The sequence below is a fragment of the Coregonus lavaretus genome, assembly GCF_964263955.1.
Source record: "Coregonus lavaretus genome assembly, contig: HAP1_SCAFFOLD_2775, whole genome shotgun sequence".
In the NCBI taxonomy this organism is placed as follows: Eukaryota; Metazoa; Chordata; class Actinopteri; order Salmoniformes; family Salmonidae; genus Coregonus; species Coregonus lavaretus.
Genome location: NW_028158908.1, coordinates 8,358 through 16,401, shown reverse-complemented (window position 1 = coordinate 16,401; position 8,044 = coordinate 8,358).

The following is an 8,044-nucleotide window of genomic DNA, read 5'->3' as shown; positions in this document are numbered from 1 at the left end:
AACTCCCCCCCCCCCCACCACCCTCTCATCCCTGTAGACTACCAGGTAACTCCCCCCCCCCCCCACACACCACCTTCTCATCCCTGTAGACTACCAGGTAACCCCCCCCCCCCCACCACCACCCTCTCATCCCTGTAGACTACCAGGTAACCCCCCCCCCCCCCCCCACCACCCTCTCATCCCTGTAGACTACCAGGTAACCCCCCCCCACCCCCCCACCACCCTCTCATCCCTGTAGACTACCAGGTAACTCCCCCACCCCCACCACCACCCTCTCATCCCTGTAGACTACCAGGTAACCCCCCCCACCACCACCCTCTCATCCCTGTAGACTACCAGGTAACCCCCCCCCACCACCACCCTCTCATCCCTGTAGACTACCAGGTAACTCCCCCACCCCCCCACCACCCTCTCATCCCTGTAGACTACCAGGTAACTCCCCCCCCCCCCACCACCCTCTCATCCCTGTAGACTACCAGGTAACTCCCCCCCCCCCCCACACACCACCTTCTCATCCCTGTAGACTACCAGGTAACCCCCCCCCCCCCCACCACCACCCTCTCATCCCTGTAGACTACCAGGTAACCCCCCCCCCCCTACCACCCTCTCATCCCTGTAGACTACCAGGTAACCCCCCCCCCCCCCCCACCACCCTCTCATCCCTGTAGACTACCAGGTAACTCCCCCCCCCCCCCCCCCCACACCACCCTCTCATCCCTGTAGACTACCAGGTAACCCCCCCCCCCCCACCACCACCCTCTCATCCCTGTAGACTACCAGGTAACTCCCCCACCCCCCCACCACCCTCTCATCCCTGTAGGCTACCAGGTAACTCCCCCCCCACCACCCTCTCATCCCTGTAGACTACCAGGTAACCCCCCCCCCCCCCCCCACCACCCTCTCATCCCTGTAGACTACCAGGTAACCCCCCCCCACCACCACCCTCTCATCCCTGTAGACTACCAGGTAACTCCCCCCCCCCCCCCCCCCCCACCACCCTCTCATCCCTGTAGACTACCAGGTAACTCCCCCCCCCCCCCCCCCCACACCACCCTCTCATCCCTGTAGACTACCAGGTAACTCCCCCCCCCCCCCCCCCCCCACCACCCTCTCATCCCTGTAGACTACCAGGTAACCCCCCCCCCCCCACCCACCCCACCCCACCACCCTCTCATCCCTGTAGACTACCAGGTAACCCCCCCCCCCCACCACCACCCTCTCATCCCTGTAGACTACCAGGTAACCCCCCCCCCCCCCCCCACCACCCTCTCATCCCTGTAGACTACCAGGTAACCCCCCCCCCCCCCCCCCCACCCCACCCCACCACCCTCTCATCCCTGTAGACTACCAGGTAACCCCCCCCCCCCACCACCACCCTCTCATCCCTGTAGACTACCAGGTAACTCCCCCCCCCCCCCACCACCACCCTCTCATCCCTGTAGACTACCAGGTAACTCCCCCCCCCCCCCACACACCACCTTCTCATCCCTGTAGACTACCAGGTAACCCCCCCCCCCCCACCACCACCCTCTCATCCCTGTAGACTACCAGGTAACCCCCCCCCCCCCCCCCACCACCCTCTCATCCCTGTAGACTACCAGGTAACCCCCCCCCACCACCACCCTCTCATCCCTGTAGACTACCAGGTAACTCCCCCACCCCCCCACCACCCTCTCATCCCTGTAGACTACCAGGTAACTCCCCCCCCCCCCCCCACCACCCTCTCATCCCTGTAGACTACCAGGTAACTCCCCCACCCCCCCACCACCCTCTCATCCCTGTAGGCTACCAGGTAACCCCCCCCCCCCCACACACCACCTTCTCATCCCTGTAGACTACCAGGTAACCCCCCCCCCCCCCACCACCACCCTCTCATCCCTGTAGACTACCAGGTAACCCCCCCCCCCCCTACCACCCTCTCATCCCTGTAGACTACCAGGTAACCCCCCCCCCCCCCCCCCACCACCCTCTCATCCCTGTAGACTACCAGGTAACTCCCCCCCCCACACCACCCTCTCATCCCTGTAGACTACCAGGTAACCCCCCCCCCCCCACCACCACCCTCTCATCCCTGTAGACTACCAGGTAACTCCCCCACCCCCCCACCACCCTCTCATCCCTGTAGGCTACCAGGTAACTCCCCCCCCACCACCCTCTCATCCCTGTAGACTACCAGGTAACCCCCCCCCCCCCACCACCACCCTCTCATCCCTGTAGACTACCAGGTAACTCCCCCCCCCCCCCCCCCCACACCACCCTCTCATCCCTGTAGACTACCAGGGAACTCCCCCCCCCCCCACCACCACCCTCTCATCCCTGTAGACTACCAGGTAACTCCCCCCCCCCCCACCACCCTCTCATCCCTGTAGACTACCAGGTAACTCCCCCCCCCCCCCCACCACCCTCTCATCCCTGTAGACTACCAGGTAACTCCCCCCCCCCCCCCCCCCCCACCACCCTCTCATCCCTGTAGACTACCAGGTAACCCCCCCCCCCCCCCCCCCACCCCACCACCCTCTCATCCCTGTAGACTACCAGGTAACCCCCCCCCCCCACCACCACCCTCTCATCCCTGTAGACTACCAGGTAACCCCCCCCCCCCCCCCCCACCACCCTCTCATCCCTGTAGACTACCAGGTAACCCCCCCCCACCACCACCCTCTCATCCCTGTAGACTACCAGGTAACTCCCCCCCACCACCCTCTCATCCCTGTAGACTACCAGGTAACTCCCCCCCCCACCCCCCCACCACCCTCTCATCCCTGTAGACTACCAGGTAACTCCCCCCCCCCCCCACCACCCTCTCATCCCTGTAGACTACCAGGTAACTCCCCCCCCCCCCACACACCACCTTCTCATCCCTGTAGACTACCAGGTAACTCCCCCCCCCCCCCACACACCACCTTCTCATCCCTGTAGACTACCAGGTAACCCCCCCCCACCACCACCCTCTCATCCCTGTAGACTACCAGGTAACTCCCCCCCCACCATCCTCTCATCCCTGTAGACTACCAGGTAACCCCCCCCCCCCCCACCACCCTCTCATCCCTGTAGACTACCAGGTAACTCCCCCCCCCCCCCACACACCACCTTCTCATCCCTGTAGACTACCAGGTAACCCCCCCCCCCCCACCACCACCCTCTCATCCCTGTAGACTACCAGGTAACCCCCCCCCCCCCCACACACCACCTTCTCATTCCTGTAGACTACCAGGTAACTCCCCCCCACCCTCTCATCCCTGTAGAAGGGCATAGGGTGCCATTTTGATGCAGAGACACTGGTTTTAAAACACTTCCTGTTTCCGGTCCAATCAGCTGACAGGCCAGCCGGTGTTGATCGGGGGCACGATGGGCACCTGCAGTTATGTGCTGACGGGCACGGAACAGGGCATGACCGAGACATTCGGCACCACCTGCCACGGAGCGGTAAGGCTGACTACACCTCTCTGTCTCTTTACCTGCCACGGAGCGGTAAGGCTGACTACACCTCTCTGTCTCTTTACCTGCCACGGAGCGGTAAGGCTGACTACACCTCTCTGTCTCTTTACCTGCCACGGAGCGGTAAGGCTGACTACACCTCTCTGTCTCTTTACCTGCCACGGAGCGGTAAGGCTGACTACACCTCTCTGTCTCTTTACCTGCCACGGAGCGGTAAGGCTGACTACACCTCTCTGTCTCTTTACCTGCCACGGAGCGGTAAGGCTGACTACACCTCTCTGTCTCTTTACCTGCCACGGAGCGGTAAGGCTGACTACACCTCTCTGTCTCTTTACCTGCCACGGAGCGGTAAGGCTGACTACACCTCTCTGTCTCTTTACCTGCCACGGAGCGGTAAGGCTGACTACACCTCTCTGTCTCCGTGTCTCTTTACTGCACCTCTCTGTCTCCATGTCTCTTTACTACACCTCTCTGTCTCCATGTCTCTTTACTGCACCTCTCTGTCTCCATGTCTCTTTACTGCACCTCTCTGTCTCTTTACTACACCTCTGTCTCTTTACTGCACCTCTCTGTCTCCATGTCTCTTTACTGCACCTCTCTGTCTCTTTACTGCACCTCTCTGTCTCCATGTCTCTTTACTGCACCTCTCTGTCTCCATGTCTCTTTACTGCACCTCTCTGTCTCCATGTCTCTTTACTACACCTCTCTGTCTCCATGTATCTTTACTGCACCTCTCTGTCTCCATGTCTCTTTACTGCACCTCTCTGTCTCCATGTCTCTTTACTACACCTCTCTGTCTCCATGTCTCTTTACTACACCTCTCTGTCTCCATGTCTCTTTACTGCACCTCTCTGTCTCCATGTATCTTTACTGCACCTCTCTGTCTCCATGTCTCTTTACTACACCTCTCTGTCTCCATGTATCTTTACTACACCTCTCTGTCTCCATGTCTCTTTACTGCACCTCTCTGTCTCCATGTCTCTTTACTGCACCTCTCTGTCTCTTTACTGCACCTCTCTGTCTCCATGTCTCTTTACTACACCTCTCTGTCTCCATGTCTCTTTACTACACCTCTGTCTCCATGTCTCTTTACTACACCTCTCTGTCTCTTTACTGCACCTCTCGGTCTCCATGTCTCTTTACTACACCTCTCTGTCTCTTTACTGCACCTCTCGGTCTCCATGTCTCTTTACTACACCTCTCTGTCTCCATGTCTCTTTACTACACCTCTCTGTCTCCATGTCTCTTTACTACACCTCTCTGTCTCCATGTCTCTTTACTGCACCTCTCTGTCTCCATGTCTCTTTACTACACCTCTCTGTCTCCATGTCTCTTTACTGCACCTCTCTGTCTCTTTACTGCACCTCTCTGTCTCCATGTCTCTTTACTGCACCTCTCTGTCTCCATGTCTCTTTACTGCACCTCTCTGTCTCCATGTATCTTTACTACACCTCTCTGTCTCTTTACTGCACCTCTCTGTCTCCATGTATCTTTACTACACCTCTCTGTATCTTTACTGCACCTCTCTGTCTCCATGTCTCTTTACTACACCTCTCTGTCTCTTTACTGCACCTCTCTGTTTCCATGTCTCTTTACTGCACCTCTCTGTCTCCATGTCTCTTTACTACACCTCTCTGTCTCCATGTCTCTTTACTACACCTCTCTGTCTCCATGTCTCTTTACTACACCTCTCTGTCTCTTTACTGCACCTCTCTGTCTCCATGTCTCTTTACTGCACCTCTCTGTCTCTTTACTGCACCTCTCTGTCTCCATGTCTCTTTACTACACCTCTCTGTCTCCATGTCTCTTTACTGCACCTCTCTGTCTCCATGTCTCTTTACTGCACCTCTCTGTCTCCATGTCTCTTTACTACACCTCTCTGTCTCCATGTCTCTTTACTACACCTCTCTGTCTCCATGTCTCTTTACTGCACCTCTCTGTCTCCATGTCTCTTTACTGCACCTCTCTGTCTCCATGTCTCTTTACTACACCTCTCTGTCTCCATGTCTCTTTACTACACCTCTCTGTCTCCATGTCTCTTTACTACACCTCTCTGTCTCCATGTCTCTTTACTACACCTCTCTGTCTCCATGTCTCTTTACTGCACCTCTCTGTCTCTTTACTGCACCTCTCTGTCTCCATGTCTCTTTACTACACCTCTCTGTCTCTTTACTGCACCTCTCGGTCTCCATGTCTCTTTACTACACCTCTCTGTCTCTTTACTGCACCTCTCTGTCTCCATGTCTCTTTACTGCACCTCTCTGTCTCCATGTCTCTTTACTACACCTCTCTGTCTCCATGTCTCTTTACTGCACCTCTCTGTCTCCATGTCTCTTTACTACACCTCTCTGTCTCCATGTCTCTTTACTGCACCTCTCTGTCTCCATGTCTCTTTACTGCACCTCTCTGTCTCTTTACTGCACCTCTCTGTCTCCATGTCTCTTTACTACACCTCTCTGTCTCTTTACTGCACCTCTCTGTCTCCATGTCTCTTTACTGCACCTCTCTGTCTCTTTACTGCACCTCTCGGTCTCCATGTCTCTTTACTACACCTCTCTGTCTCTTTACTGCACCTCTCGGTCTCCATGTCTCTTTACTACACCTCTCTGTATCTTTACTACACCTCTCTGTCTCCATGTCTCTTTACTGCACCTCTCTGTCTCTTTACTGCACCTCTCTGTCTCCATGTCTCTTTACTGCACCTCTCTGTCTCCATGTCTCTTTACTACACCTCTCTGTCTCCATGTCTCTTTACTACACCTCTCTGTCTCTTTACTGCACCTCTCTGTCTCTTTACTGCACCTCTCTGTCTCATGTCTCTTTACTGCACCTCTCTGTCTCATGTCTCTTTACTACACCTCTCTGTCTCCATGTCTCTTTACTGCACCTCTCTGTCTCCGTGTCTCTTTACTGCACCTCTCTGTCTCTTTACTACACCTCTCTGTCTCCATGTCTCTTTACTGCACCTCTCTGTCTCCATGTCTCTTTACTGCACCTCTCTGTCTCCATGTCTCTTTACTGCACCTCTCTGTCTCCATGTCTCTTTACTGCACCTCTCTGTCTCTTTACTGCACCTCTCTGTCTCCATGTCTCTTTACTGCACCTCTCTGTCTCTTTACTGCACCTCTCTGTCTCTTTACTGCACCTCTCTGTCTCCATGTCTCTTTACTGCACCTCTCTGTCTCTTTACTGCACCTCTCTGTCTCTTTACTACACCTCTCTGTCTCCATGTCTCTTTACTGCACCTCTCTGTCTCTTTACTGCACCTCTCTGTCTCTTTACTGCACCTCTCTGTCTCCATGTCTCTTTACTACACCTCTCTGTCTCTTTACTACACCTCTCTGTCTCCATGTCTCTTTACTGCACCTCTCTGTCTCCATGTCTCTTTACTGCACCTCTCTGTCTCCATGTCTCTTTACTACACCTCTCTGTCTCCATGTCTCTTTACTGCACCTCTCTGTCTCCATGTCTCTTTACTACACCTCTCTGTCTCTTTACTGCACCTCTCTGTCTCCATGTCTCTTTACTACACCTCTCTGTCTCTTTACTACACCTCTCTGTCTCATGTCTCTTTACTGCACCTCTCTGTCTCATGTCTCTTTACTGCACCTCTCTGTCTCCATGTCTCTTTACTGCACCTCTCTGTCTCCATGTCTCTTTACTGCACCTCTCTGTCTCCATGTCTCTTTACTGCACCTCTCTGTCTCCATGTCTCTTTACTGCACCTCTCTGTCTCCATGTCTCTTTACTGCACCTCTCTGTCTCCATGTCTCTTTACTGCACCTCTCTGTCTCTTTACTGCACCTCTGTCTCCATGTCTCTTTACTGCACCTCTCTGTCTCCATGTCTCTTTACTGCACCTCTCTGTCTCCATGTCTCTTTACTACACCTCTCTGTCTCCATGTCTCTTTACTGCACCTCTCTGTCTCCATGTCTCTTTACTGCACCTCTCTGTCTCCATGTCTCTTTACTGCACCTCTCTGTCTCCATGTCTCTTTACTACACCTCTCTGTCTCCATGTCTCTTTACTGCACCTCTCTGTCTCCATGTCTCTTTACTGCACCTCTCTGTCTCCATGTCTCTTTACTACACCTCTCTGTCTCCATGTCTCTTTACTGCACCTCTCTGTCTCCATGTCTCTTTACTGCACCTCTCTGTCTCCATGTCTCTTTACTACACCTCTCTGTCTCCATGTCTCTTTACTGCACCTCTCTGTCTCCATGTCTCTTTACTACACCTCTCTGTCTCCATGTCTCTTTACTGCACCTCTCTGTCTCCATGTCTCTTTACTACACCTCTCTGTCTCCATGTCTCTTTACTACACCTCTCTGTCTCCATGTCTCTTTACTGCACCTCTCTGTCTCTTTACTGCACCTCTCTGTCTCCATGTCTCTATACTGCACCTCTCTGTCTCCATGTCTCTTTACTACACCTCTCTGTCTCTTTACTGCACCTCTCTGTCTCCATGTCTCTTTACTACACCTCTCTGTCTCTTTACTACACCTCTCTGTCTCCATGTCTCTTTACTGCACCTCTCTGTCTCCATGTCTCTTTACTGCACCTCTCTGTCTCCATGTCTCTTTACTACACCTCTCTGTCTCCATGT